General features: G+C 38.0%; 1 protein-coding gene across 1 annotated transcript in view; it reads right to left on the reverse strand.

The window, feature by feature from the left end:
• The window catches only part of EYS (eyes shut homolog), an 870368-nt gene that overhangs the window by 301061 nt on the left and 553647 nt on the right, over positions 1 to 15660 (reverse strand). The gene's annotated exons all lie outside the window — the stretch shown is intronic.

The raw sequence follows: 15660 nt of genomic DNA on the forward strand, positions 1-15660 counted from the left end.
ATTAACCTCGTGTCTGCTATCTACTTTGTCACGTATGATGTAACAATGCTTACATTAGAGATATGAACTGAACTGAACACATGGAAGGATTCCCTTTAAAGAGAATTTAACTCCCCGTGGACTGAGTCATCAGTGTTCAGCCTATAAACGAAAAAAAAAAAAAAAAAAGAAAAAAGAAAAAAGAAAGAAAGGAATTGTGGTGTGCAAACTTTTATTTTCTCTGGTTTAAGTTCATTTCTGTAATCAAGTGTATCCTACTCAGAAGCAGTGTTTATCATAAAGGCTTCCTCTTGTTTTAGCACAGAAAAGAGCTAATTATTCATAGCCAATAAGAATGATAAAGGTACCATGGCACTCTGGTACCTCTGGGTAAAGCCTAGCTTTATTTTTCCTTTGGTTATAGAAAACTTCTGTTTATATAAATGCATCTGTCCTCTCATAGCCTTCCCTTTCAATTTTCACCTTTAAGCTACTAAGACTTCAGATTACTGCTGATGTCAAGAAAGGCCTTTAAAAATGAGTGAGAATATGGTAACACTATCATGAAAAGAGGATAATTCATTTACAACCTATGGCTACACAGACTTTCTTTAAAAGAATTTCCTCAGCAGGTTAATGTTCCCATCCTGTGGACAGGCTATCTAATGTTAAAGGACAGGAGTTTAAGTAATACATTTTTTTTCTCTTAGCTATTAAGAGAAAATAAAATAACTTCGAAGACTAAGTATACTTCAAAGGGATTAAAACCAGACACAAAAGTGTAAAACACTGCAGAATAAACAAGAGAGTGTTTTATTATCTTTTTCTTCCATCTGACTACAGTGAATGAGTAAATCTAAGATAACTCCATTTGATTTAACTGTCTGTGAAGAACAGTATGAAACTAAAGCAACCGATAAAAATGTAAGCAGAGATGTTAAGTGTTCCTTGTTATTTGGACACCTACCCAGATGCCCCACATTTCACTAGTGCATGAATAGGATACTGGTGGATCTGCTGCAACTAAGACCTTTATTTTCTATTTAATACTCTTACCTCAAAGAATCAGAGAAAAGTGATTTCTATTAATGGGCCCATATAGATTGTGATTTCATAGAAGTTCTTTATGGCCGTTTAAAAGAACACAACTATTGACAGAACTGCAAAGGGAGGTTTAGAATTAATTTGTATGTACTAATTCCAAATAATAAGCTTAGTTTTTATTATCTTGCTGGAGTTCACTCTACCTTTGATTCCTCTTTTAACATAATATCACTGAGCTGTAATACTGCTTCACATGTGAGAGCTTCAGTAATTTAACTGGCTTTAGTGGTCTTAAAGTGATCGTACCTGTAATGCAGAACTAGAAAAAGCCTTTTGATGCTTAACACCTATAAACCTGTCACTGTAGATCACAGAAAATCTATTATACCAGTGAACAATTTCTGCTTCAAAAGGAGATGAGCAGGAAAACCTTTTATGACGATCTCAGAGATATTTAATGGTATGAATCAGGATTCTGAAGTTTTTTACACCTTTATTAAGTCCAATATAATTCTCGAGCTTAAGAAGGTGACAAGCATTAGCTAATAATACTGTCATTTCATAGGTTGCACCAAATGCTAATGAAAATGACACTGGAGGACTTAGCAGAAAACAAAACAGAATACAAAATAGCTACCACAGGCTGTCATTTGAAACCATCACATTTAAATGATCTATTAGTTAAAACATTACAGTGCATGGAAGAAAAAAAAAGACAAAGAAAAAAACCAAGGAAATAAAAATCTGTATGTGAACCCTATTTATTATTTGTTAATGGCAGAAGCCTTACATCAATCAATATACCTCATATTTCCTCAGAACAAGCTCAGTTTTGTCCACAGCTTACCGAATCAATTAGTTAACTCAGTCAAAAACTGTTCCATTACTAGTGAAGAGTCTTCCATCTAAAGCCTTTGATATACTTTATAAAGTTGCTAACAGATGTAATCATGTGGTGCTTCCCCCTCTTTACAGCTATAAAGGTTTTCACAACAACTTTTTTTGGTGTGTTTTTGAATTAAAGCATCAAAAAGGTACAGAACTATCAGCAAGGCTAGACTTCTGTGTCTTAGATTTTACAATGATGACTCTCTGGTATTTCTAACTTATGCAAACACAGAGGTAAACTTCTGGTGTTCAATTTTTTGTATACTAAGTACTGAGGTACTCTTTATTTGAGCTGACAGATGCAGGGAAAAAAAAATAATAAAGCACATTTAAACAAAGGAAATAAACCAAAATTAAATATCAGGAAATATCCTAGCTAAGAAGGCATATGCAGAAAAAGGAGAGGAACTGTTCCAAAGGACACTGACTACCTTTCAATTCAAGGAGGCTGCTCCTGGCCAAAACAGCATAAGCAGATTGACTAGATGAGGAAGGGCTTAAAAGGCCATGATCCCTTCTTTACTCTTTGCAAGCAGTCTGAGTGGTGCGAGCTCTATCTCATGTGACAGATGAGACTGAGAACTCTTATTTCATACCTATAGCAAGTTTTAATACAATTATAAATGTAAATTGTATAACTTAGTAACCAAAAGCATACTTGACAGTTTATTTCTACCCACTGCCTCCAAAATTCACATTAAAATTCACCAAATATATATGTATTTTTAAAAAGGTAACAGTTCCCTACATAGAATTTTAAATGTATAGATAGCATGACAGTAATAATTCTTTGTTAACTTAGCAGATGAGAGTATCAGCTATTTATTCATAGTTCTGTAAGTGCTGCTCCTTGACCTATAGTTGCCCTGATTCTTAAAGGCATTGCATTCCACTTTTGGCTCTTATACTCATTGGGAAAGTGATGAAATATTCTTTAAAATGGCAGTGTCCGCTGGGGCCTTGAAGAGACCTCTGTTTACTTATATTTGAACATAAGACCTATAGGGAGAGGCTGAGGGAGCTGGGGTTGTTTAGTCTAGAGAAGAGGAGGCTTAGAGGTGACCTCATCACTCTCTATAACTACCTGAAGGGAAGTTATAGCCAGGTGGGGATTGGTCTCTTCTCCCAGGCAGTTAACAATAGGACAAGGGGGCATGGGCTTAAACTCTGCCAGGGGAAATTTGGGCTGGATATTAGAAAGAAATTCTTTACAGAGAGAGTGGTCAGGCATTGGAATGGCCTGCCCAGGGAGGTGGTAGACTCGCCGTCCCTGGAGGTTTTTAAACTGAGATTGGACATGGCACTTAGTGCCATGATCTAGTAAACGGACTAGAGTTGGACCAAGGGTTGGACTCGATGATCTCTGAGGTCTTTTCCAACCCAGTCGATTCTGTGATTCTGTGAATTCAGAATCCTCCATGCACAGCTGTGATTTACAGTCATCAGCTGACATGAGGCATGTTGAGATCCATTGTAACTATAACATCTTAAAAGAAATTGCAGTTGTAACTGAGTGAGCTACCTGTCTTCACTGAGTGCATGCTGGCCTAGTTTTCACTCTATTTGCATAGTCACACACCTCCCACACCATGCAATTAAGCCTGTGTTTTATGACAGCCAAGACTGAGACAACTTCACATTTCTCAAGCTACTCAGCTGCTCATCCAACTAAATTCAATGTGTGGTACTTGACATGGTCCAGCAATGGATTCCTAACACTGATTTCAGAACTATGACAACTGCAACATGCAGAAGTTGTTGCTGGCACCCAATGCAGTGGGCCTCCATGGTTATCAAAAGAGTTATGCTAATAGTATAAATGTCAGAAGACCAGTGGCCAGTATGGGCTAATTGCTCAGGTTCCTCAGCAGGTTTCACAGTGATGAACTCTTTGCTGGTAAAACTGCTCTGATATCTGCCCCACAGCAAGCTATTTTAAAACTTGGTCCTCTGTACCCTACATAAGCTGTAGACATGTTTGACTTCCCTAGAAAAAAAATTCTGTTGGCAGAGATTTAACGAGCTCTGAGAGCTTTTTTGTAAGACACAAAAAATGTGTTACGGATGGGACTTAGTTCAGGATTTAAATGTCTAAATGGAACTGTCTTGATAAACATATAAAGACATAATAAATTCTCACTGTGATCAGTGGAGCTTTGTAGCACAGCCACTTCGCTACCTGAACACAGATATTTGGTACCAGTTTAGATTCCATAGGATACTCTGCTTTGTGAGAATACATGAATCATATCTTCTAGCCTTTCAGTATCCATAAGATAATCTAGAGCTTTCAGTATGTGTAGGATAATCTAGCGTTTCATTTGGCATTTGTTTAGGCAACTGAATTGAACTCTAGGTCAGCTGAACAGTTCTGTAAGATTTACAGACAGAATTACCGAATGCCTTCTTTGCCTCCATCTTTAAGGCTAACACCAGCCCTCAAGAATCCCAGACCCTGGAGGTAAGACACAAAGTATGGAGAAAGGAAGACTTGTCTTGGTTGAGGAGGAACAAGTTAGAGAGATCATTTAGACAAACTGGACATCCAGAAATCTATGGGCCCTGATGGGATGCAATCACAAATGCTGAGAGAGTTGGCACATGTTATTGCTAAGCATCTCCCCATCATCTTTGAAAGCCTGTGGAGAACATGAGAAGTGCCTGAGGACTGGAAGAAAGCCAACATCACTCCAGTCTTCAAAAAGGGCCAGAAGGATGATCCAGGAAACTACAGGCCTGTCAGCCTAACCTCCATCCTTGGAAAGGTGATGAAACAATTAATTCTGGACATCATGTCCAAGAATGTGGAAGAAAAGGTTATCAGGAGTAGTCAACATGGATTCATCAAGAGGCAATCAAGTTTGACCAACCTGATAGCCTTCTGTGATGGTATGACTGTCTGGGTAGATGGGGGGAGATCCGTTGTTGTTGTCTACCTTGATTTCAGCAAGGCTTTTGATAATGTGTCTCACAACATTGTTGTAGGTAAGCTTAGGAAATGTGGGTTGTATGGGTGGACAGTGAGATGGATTGAGAAGTGGTTGAATGTCACAGCTCAGAGGGTTGTGATCAATGGTGCAGAGTCTAGCTGGAGGCCTGTAGCAAGTGGTGTTCCACAGAGGTCAGTACTGGGTCCAGTTTTCTTCAACCTGTTCATCAGTGATCTGGATGAAGAGACTGAGTGTACTCTCAGCAAGTTTGCTGATGACAGAAAACTGGGAGGAGTGGTTGATACAGTAAAAGGCTGTGCTGCCATTCAGTGAGATCTGGACAGGCTGGAGGACTGGGCAGAGAAGAATATAATGAAATTCAACAAAGGTGAGTGTAGAGTCCTGCACCTGGGGAGGAATAACCTCAGGCACCAGTACAGGTGGTGCAGGTTGGCCTGCTGGAAAGCAGCATTGCAGAGAAGGACCTGGGAGTCCTAGTGGACAACAGGTTGACCATGAGTCAACAACGTGCCTGTGTGGCCAAGAAGGCCAATAGTATCCTGGGGCACATTAGGAGGAGTGTGTCCAGCAAGTCAAGGGAGGTTATCCTCCCCCTCTACTCTGCCCTGGTGAGGCTGCATCTGGAGTACTGTGTCCAGTTCTGGGCTCCCCCGTTTAAGAAAGACAAGGAACTACTGGAGGGAGTTCAGTGAGGGCTACAAAGATGATTAGGGGTCTGGAACACCTGTCTTATGAAGAAAGACTGAGCGAGCTGTGTCTGTTCAGCCTGGAGAAGGCTGAGAGGGGACCTTAATTATGTTCATAAATATCTCAAGGGTGGATGTCAAGAGGATGGGACCAGACTCTTCAGTGGTACTTAATGACAGGGCAACAGGCACAGGCTGAAACATAGGAGGTTCCATCTGAATATGAGGAAAACTTCCTTACTTTGAGGGTTCCAGAGAGCTGGAACAGGCTGCCCAGAGTGGTTGTGGCGTCTCCTTCTCTGAAGACATTCAAAACATTACTGTGCAATCTGCTCGAGGTGAACCTGCTTTAACAGGTGGGTTGGACTAGATGATCTCTAGAGAACCCTTCTAACCTCAACCACTCTGTGACACATATACACTTGAAAATCCTTTAGACAGAAACATGTTTTCTGTTTCAAGTGTCTCTTAATTAAATGTTGATGATACAAAATGTGATATTTGATTATATACATAAAGCTACCCCATAAACTGATTTTTTAGAAAAGAGAAATGAAAACCACAAGCTTCTCAGCAGAGAAAGATCTATGAAAATTGCATTCAATAGCTGTCACCCTTCCTAGGTATTCTCTGACTAAATCACAACTAAAATATCTTTTCATACTGAAATGGAAAACAGACTAAATCTCAATACAGGAGCTCTACAATTCTGATGCAAATGGATTAGCTCTGCACAATACATGATGATGAGTGTAGCGGCAAGTTCACGTTCATTCTGAAGAATGTCACTGATGTTCTGCAGCTACACAAAGCACTGAATCATCTTCTCTGCTTATGACTTGTCAGCTAAAGCTGTAAATCTTGCAGGAGTCTTGTAAGAACACTTAGGTCTGAGTAACAGAACATCAAGAGAAGATATTTAATTTCTGAGACATTAAAATTCAAACTGATATTCATAGTAGCAAAGTTTCCAGAGTTTCCATTTCTGACTCCCCATTTTTGAACCTTTCTAATCAGAAAGTTTCTTGAGATACAGACATAATTCAGCAAAGCTGAATTTTATTTTGCACTCTTTGTTTAGTTTCTGTACTCACCTCATCTCAGATATGACAAAACATTAAAATTCAGCATTTGTAATAATTGACATCTAAGGCTACCAATGTTGCCCCCTCAGTGTTTGTCAGTGACAGCATTCACTTCCAGGTCTACCATATTTCTGCACAGTTTAACTCAGAATGTGTTCAGAATTTTCCTTTTACATCAATGAACCTCTAGCAGTATCATAAGGTATCATAGTCTCAATATCTGGTCTTAGTAGATCTCTGATAGCATTCAGTAATAAATCTATCCAATCTATCTACTGGAGTTGTTAGGCTACCATAGTAGTTAAGTATCAGATAACTACCATCTGCATAAAAATATATAACTAAATAGAACCTATATAGAACTTAAGAACAAAGCTCCACTAAGTTTAAGAGAAACTCTTGCCTTTTCACATTAAAGAATATGGGACTTTGTGAACCTAACTGAACTACTCACAAAGAGACAGGAAAGGTATAAAAAACTAACACTCAGCCAATTCTCCCAATTTCTGCCTGGATCATGTGGAACAACAGGAGTTCACAGAATATTCTCTTTCTTTCATTTGACGGCACAAACTTGTTTGGTCTTGGCAAACAACTGTCAGCCTCAGTAATTATGTGATCAATACTTTGAGGTAAATAAATGTAATTTCATGGAAGACTGTATCACTTTTGCTATAATTGTTTCCTGGTTTGCTGCCGGTGTAAAGTGGTCTACACACCTCTCAGATACGATGAGTAACATGTTGGTGTAGAGGTCATAGTTGTGAAGTGTCTCATATTTCCCTATCCAAGCCCTGCTTCTGGGGATAAAATGAAATCTTAATTCTCTTCCATTGCTTAAACCATTATTTGTTTCAATAATCATATTTGTCAGTAAATTGAAATACTTAGAAGCAACACGGGTTGAATTCTTTATAATTTTAATAGCAGCAGCTTTCTTTTACTCATCACAGTTTTCATGCTGAATGCCAGTCTTTTGATAGTCATTCATCTACATGTATCAGAAGAACTAGAAAAATGAGACATAATTTGCAGCTGAGCGAAGGAATAAAATAGCAGCTGAGTTATCTCCCACAATGCTAATGCCTTGAAAAGATAATATATTGCAAAAAGATCCTCTCATGTACTCAAACTTGGTTTTATTAGACGAAGATCATTTTCCTATGGAAGACAAATAATGCTTTAAACATGGTCATTATCATCACCATGTATTGTCAGGAAAAACCTAGTTTCTGGAATGAAGGAAAAGCAGGAAATCCAATTCTGCTATTGATATTAATATCATTTTTTGTTCAATCCAAAGGACTTCTGTCCAGAATGATGCCCATACCCACAAGAGGGAAAAAAATACACTTTATTTTAGTGCAATAGTCCATACTTTTTTCTTGATAACAGCATGCTTTAAAGCTGAATTGACAAGTGTCAGGTTATTGTCATGACCAGGATACAGAATGAGGAACCAACAAAACCTTCTTAGAATTCTCAGTTTCCTTTTCCTGTCCTAATTTTGCTGATCTCTTGTGTGCTCTGACACATTTACTGACAGCTCTATGGGAAAAAATGCCAAATTCACTTAAGAAACTGCACAGGTAACAGGAAAAGGAATCAAAAAGTCACCGTTTCATTTCAGTTAATTGAGTTGTATGTTCAAAGTTGCACACTTTAGACAGCTGCAGCTGGTACCTAAAGCAAGCAGCAGAACAGCAGTTACCTCTCTCCACTTTCATGCCCTCCACCAGACTTACATTTTTATAGACAGTGTTAAATCTGCCAAAATATATGGGAAAGGGATTCAGAAAAAGGAAAAAATGTAATCCCTTCTACAGTGCATCTTATTTCAAAATTGAGGGTTTTTATTTAAAAAAAAAAAGAACGGAACCAAGCAAAGACAGACTAAAACGTCTAAACAACAAAATAAGTTTCTGAAGATATCAGGGTTATAATTCAGCTATTATCAATCACTTTATTATGACATCTTTACTTCTTCTAACTTTTTTACCTTAGTAATCTTTAGCTTCTATGTAACAATCACCATCTCTACCTATATAAATGCATTCCCTCAGATAGATGTTGGAATTCTTGCATCCCCATCTTTCTGTGGTTTACAGAAACTTATAAATAACAGCTCTGTTCAGTCCAGCCTCACACCCTATGCAACCGTGTCGTGATTGTAACACACTGCAAAAATCCCAAGGACCAGCCTGGGAATTCATAGCAAACACTTTTATCCAGCCCCTGAACTTCTCAACGTTTCTCTGGTGAGATCCTCTCCAAATTCAGGGCCCCACTGATCATCTGCAAGTCTTGCAAAATTACTATGTTTCTTCTGAGTTTGAGTATGCAAAATTTTCCCACGGAAAATTGCATTCTTATTTTTCCCTACTAAATGATTTTGCTCTTACATAAACCCCACTGGTTCAGGATTTTTTTGTGTGGCTGTAGCTGCACATTATGCTTACAGGAGATAAAGAGGCAGAAGACATTCCGGGCACCCATGTATCTCATGATAGTGCTCTTGAGTGAAGAAAGGATGGCAGCAATCACAGAATGATTGGTGTTGGAAGGGACCTCTAGAGATCAACTAGTCCAACCCACCTGCTAGAGCAGGTACACCTAGAGTAGGTTGAACAGGAATCACAAGAGGCACTACATTTTACATGCTACATTCAGCAAACCCTGAGGAGTTAAACACAGCTGTAGTCTACATTCTTGATCTGACTTTCAACTGAGATAACTGTGAAAACAGTAGTGAGCCATTCAGAGGGAATGCTGTATGGTCCCTGGGATCACTGCAACAATCAAAAAAGGTTGTATCCACCAAAACATACCTTCTGCACACACACACAAGGACATAGGCATGTCTGTATCTTGAAAGGCTCAGGCCATGCATGACAATCAAGATGAAGTAAACTGATGTCCCCCTCAGCATTCCACATTTTACATTTTTTCATGGCACAGGGTCAGATCACTTGTTTCCTCTCCTACTGTAATGTGACTCACTATTGGGAGAATCTATTCTGCCTGACCCATAACCAAGCTTTGTAACTCACTAACGGTTTAAAGAAAGCACAGGAAAAAAAAAATCACAGAAATCAGAGTAGGATCTATGTTAAGGATATAAAAAATCTGCAATAAAGACACTATTTCCTTTCCAACTGTGGTCAGAAGACTTAACAAATCACTGTGGGTATATATTACATGCTTTTGTCAAGGCAAGAGTTCTTGGGAAATGTTCTAGAGTCTCTAGTATTAAAAGAAAGATCTTATGGGAAACAATTCTCTCTGGCTAAGACATAGTCAAATGCATCTTATAACACAAAATTATTTAAGAGCACTGATGTTACTGAAATCTATTTACATTTTTAAACGGTTGGGTTTATGTGCATAAATAAATAAGGTCAAATGCTTTGTAATGTCAAATGAGCTTTTTACATCTGACTTAATATAGAGATGCAATAAGTATCAGCAAAGCAACTAAAATCTTTGCATGATAGTTGAAAACTAATATAATAATCAAATTATGAAAGAGTACTGATGTAATTAAAGGTAATAAATTGATATAAATAAAAAGTGAAGAACGGAGAGTAAACATAGTTTAGGATAAAGGAAAAAAGCTCATAAAAATTCAGCACAATATTTCACAGAATCACAGAATCACAGTATGTTAGGGATTGGAAGGGACCTCAAAAGATCATCTAGTCCAATCCTCCCACTGGAGCAGGAACACCTAGATGAGGTTATAAATGAGGGCGTCCAGGCGGGTTTTGAATGTCTCCAGAGTAGGAGACTCCACAACCTCCCTGGGCAGCCTGTTCCAGTGTTCAGTTACCCTCACTGAGAAGTTTATTCTCAAATTTAAGTGGAACCTCTTGTGTTCCAGTTTGAACACATTACCCTGGTCTTATAATTGGTTGTCACTCACCCCTTATATATTTGTAAATTTTAATAAGGTCACCGCTCAGCCTCCTCCAAGCTAAAGAGCCCCATCTCCCTCAGCCTTTCCTCATAAGGGAGATGCTCCACTCCCTTGGTCACCTTTGTTGCCCTGCGCTGGACTCTCTCCAGCAGTTCCCTGTCCTTCTGGAACTGCAGGGCCTGGAACCAGACACAATATTCCAGATGTGGTCTCACCAGGGCAGAGTAGAGGGGAAGGAGAACCTCTCTTAACCTACTAACCACCCCCTTTCTAATCCACCCCAGGATGCCATTGGCCTTCTTGGCCACAAGGGCACAGTGCTGGCTCATGGTCATTCTGTTGTCCACCAGGACCCCCAGGTCCCTTTCCCCTACACTGCTCTCTAATAGGTCATTCCCCAATTTATGCTGGAACCTGGGGTTGTTCCTGCCCAGATGTAAGACTCTACACTTTCCCTTGTTATATTTCATTAAATTTTTCCCCGCCCAACTCTCCAGCCTGCCCAGGTCCTGCTGGATGACAGCACAGCCTTCTGGCATGTCAGCCACTCCTCCCAGCTTAGTGTCATCAGCAAACTTGCTGATAATACACTCTATTCCCTCATCCATTTTAAAGATATTATACCATTTCAGGCTATAGGCAAAACACGGCTATTCTGAAATCTATCTTTCTCACACTAACAGATCATCTGCAGTGGACATGGAGTTAAATGCACTTGTAAAAGTACATACAAAGAAAGTGTACTCTTCAATACATTTTTAGGTATCTAATCTAAATGTTTAACAAGTTGATATAATTATTTATTAATTCTACACTCATTTGTAAACAAAGTGTTTTTGAAGCAGTGTCATGTTTTCTAATTCTGTCCATGCTAATTCTTTATATAGACTGTATTACATGATCCACTACATCAGATCACAGGTTTTATCCAGAGCTGAGACATGCATCTACATGCATCTAGTATAACAAGCTGATTTTACCTAAATAGTTAGAAGTTTGGAATATATTGTATTGGTTGTTTTGAATACAAGTGAATGAGTTCTAATCTTGGTATTGCAAAACACGCTGGCTACATAATAAATGCTTTCTTTACATCAGTGCAGCTCTGAATGATATGGGATTAACAGGCAGAATACATAATGTTCACAAAGAAAAGCTGTCTGGGAATATCACAATGTAAAGCACCCTAGTACACATTTTCTGTCCTGGAGCCTCACAATCTTCTAATGCTTTTATTACAGACCAGGAATAATTTAATTCAGAATTAATTTCATTAGTTGTAAAGGATTATTAAATGCTGTGAATAGTTACTAATATGTCATCTGGATTTTTTTTTTAAGTGCCTATATCAATCTCAGCCCTATTTCCAAACAAAAAGATTATTTTTTTTTTTTTTTTTAAGATATGGTATTATGTGCAGCATTATCAGATTGGGAATGCAAGTGTTGCTCAATTTTGTACTCATATGCATAGAAAACTTTGTTCCTCCTCTACTTCATGCTTTTTACTTTGTCTCAGACTTGTCTCAAATCTACTTATTATAAAATGTTTACATGAAATCTTCTCGCAGATGTTTCAAAGATGACAAAGCATGACAAAGATGTTTCAAAAATGACAAAGATGACAAAACATACAGGAGTTTTGGGACCATGTTCAAAAGGACACTAGGAAAAGGAGCTGACTACAAAGAGCCTCAGCTTTTCCATGGGTTAAGAACTGACAGGAAAATAATACTTTAAACTGCTGGAAAGATGCACCGTGACAGCATCACACAGTGATGTGATCGGCAGCTCATTCTGAAATCTGGCTATGAACACCCCCCCCTACAACCCTTCACCATTCCAGTGATACCAGAGATAAGTGATAATGAATGACAGAGACGTATAGGAAACATTTTTATGTGGATGCAGAGGGCCTTAGGTGCAGCAGTTTTCTGATTGTGCCAAGCTGCTGAGCAGAGCCCAAAGCTGACGCTGGCCAGAGTTGCCTTCTCCTGAGCACAATGGTGCCTGCTCATCACAGCACCAGGGATGGGTCTCAGTTAACAGTGCATGTGTGCGTGTGCACATGTCCTTTCTTTGGTCCCCTTACTAAATTGAACGTATCAGTGGCACACTACATGGTGTTTCTTTCTCCTCTCCTACGACAAAGAGGTTCCATGTTTTCTATCTTGTAATTTTTTTTATTTTTTTTTTTCCAAGGGTGGGAGAAGATAACTATTTATAAAAATCTAAAGAAATTAAGCACACAAGATCATTTACTCCAGTCATCTTGTGCTGTATAACAACTAAGTTCCCACAGAGGAAGAATCCTTAAGCATATAATGTTCCGAGGAGTCCTGGATATCCTGCAAGTTGAAGACAGAAAAATGTCTCTGTTCTAAGCCTGGAGAAGAGAAGGGGTAATTGTTTTAAAATAAAAGAGGTTAAACTCAGACTAGATACAAGGAAGAATTTTTTTTACTATGAGGGTGGTGTAAAACTGGCACAGGTTGCCCAGAGAGATGGTAGACACACCAACCCCTGGAAACATCCAAGGCCAGGTGGGACGGGGCTCTGAGCAACCTGATCTAGTTGAAGATATCCCTGCTCATTGCAGGGGAGGTTGGACTAGATGACCTTTGAAGGTCCCTTCCAACACAAACTATTCTATGATTCTGTGATTCTATGATTCTATTCTGAACCCATCACTGTGACTTCAGTAATGGAACTGAGTCTGCACCACAGACAACTGTGCAAGAAATACTGGCTTCCTATACATTTCCTTTGTAATTTTTTTAGATAGTGCTTTCATTCCAATACACTTTCCTTTGATAAAGAGATATGAAATAATAAGTTCTTGTATTGTATGTTTCTATTACTGGAACTCAAAGTTCTTTGCTGGCAAGATCTAAAATATTCATCACCCATTGTAGAGATGGGGAAATGGAGACATACTGAAATGACTTTTATGAAGTCAGTACATCAGAAGCAAGGACTGAAAACAGAAAAAAGATGGAAAAAAAAAAAGATGCTTTCACTGAAAAAGGATTGATATGGTCTTTTCTGAGACCCTTAGTAGGACAGCTGAATTATTGCCTTGTTCATTTCAGAATTTCACTTGACAGTCCTCAGACAGTATCGTTTCTATGTGGATACATTCATTCATCTACTCCTCTTTTCCCCAAGAAACATGACACATCGAAGGGTGCATTCAATCATGCCCCTACCCTAGCCACCAATACAACCCTTGAGATACAAACCAGAATTTTTTCAAATGAGGCAAATAAAAAAATTTGGTCCACTGTCAGACAACATGAATTTATACTTATTACCCGTGCAATGCTTGTGGAATAGACTGTATTTTCCAGTTTTACTTTGCTGCTTTTTAAAAAATCATTTGTTTTTTAAAGATATCTTTAGGCAAACCTAATTTATGTGTGGGTTGTTAAAATCTCTAAGAAAAAAGTTAGCAGTTATTGAAACATGTAATTATTTTTTTTAATTAAAAAAGGCAAAAAACAAAATCCAAACTTTTTTCCTTCATAGTTTTTACAAAGGTTGCACAGTTCAAAAAATAACAAAAATAGCATGAGTGTCATTTGCCCAATTTAAATATTGAATATCCATGAAAAATCAGAAAAAGTAGAAATATATTTGCTAGTAGGATTTTTTTTTTTTTTGGTCCAGAATTAAATGAGTGCAAAAATGAAGAATATGTATCTAATCCACAAATAGCACTTAAAGGCAAGCCTAGTAGTAAAGTAATGCATATTAATCAGGAGTTCATTAAAAGAATTAAGAATAGGGTAAAATTATACTGCGTTTTATTAATGAATCTGTTGATTACAGTTCAGAGACCAAAAGAAATCTTCTGAGTTAATAATGATTTACAATCTCAGCTGATACTAAGCAGCTAGAAAACAGAATTGACCAACATACAGACTTTACTGTACCTGTCTTTTTAATTTGTTCTCTGTATAGATTGCAACTGAATGAAAGTTATAGCACTGAACTATAAAATAACCAAGAAATAATTAACTGCTCCTAAGGTTGGTCTGATGCATTACTGATATCACAAAATTAAAAACAAAGAAAATGTGCTTGCAAATATTATTTATAGGCTACACTTTTGAGGGGTAAAGATATATTTGTAAATCCTTGAAGGAAAAAAAAATTGGTTAATTGTATTAAATTATTTACCACAGCAACAAAGAAGCTTTCTATAACTTTTGAGCAAATATTCTTGTCTAAAATGAGAGAAGGTTGGAGAGAATGAATGTAGCTAAAACAACCAAAACTTTCCTCAAAATAGCCAAGTGTCCCACACATTAACTTCTTCAATTACTGTAGTTACAGTGGACACTGTTGCTGTATTTGCATTCCCCAGGTCTTGGCCTATCATTCCTAGTGAGCAAAAGATAGGAAGATCATAAACAACTCTTTTGCAGCTGAGATGCTATTATTACAAGGAAACCTTGTTATGCATTTCATATTCTCCTTAGACATTTTTCCCATGCCTTTTAATAATATGTACTTTGGACTGTAAATGTCATGAAAATCCTAGACATTCATAGCCTTGAGACAAAAAAAAAGGAAAATATAGATAAAGCTTCTAAATATAAAACGTGTTAAGTGCCAGCCCCAGACTTCTTCTTGAAGGCTAGGATAAAGAAATGTTACCATAGGCTAACACTCGTATATAGCTCTGTGGTCTTTAAGGACAGTTAAAGGGAAGTGCAAGAAATGAGGCTTTAAAATACATGGTCAGGAGTCTACAGGTATTCTAATACAGCAGAAATTTCTCAGCTGTCATTAAATTTATCAGCTGGTTACTGTAACATCTTTAGACCAGTCACAAAGTATGCCGTTAGTACCTATTGCTAACATTATTCTTATGGATCCTGGTGTTTCGTGGAGAAAAGATTTATAGCAACTATTCACATGTATGAAAACATGCTCAGCATTATTAATTGGCCCTGACACAAGCAACATTTTTGCTGCATACAACTGAGCAAAAAGCCTTACTCGGTGCAAAGCTTTCATCAAATTATCTACCAGTGAAAACTGACAAGCTGAGTTAAAGTGTCAGAGGAAGGGGGAGGTGATATATAACAGCACAATTTTCATTGC

Source organism: Columba livia, chromosome 3, assembly GCF_036013475.1.
Source record: "Columba livia isolate bColLiv1 breed racing homer chromosome 3, bColLiv1.pat.W.v2, whole genome shotgun sequence".
Lineage (NCBI taxonomy): Eukaryota > Metazoa > Chordata > Aves > Columbiformes > Columbidae > Columba > Columba livia.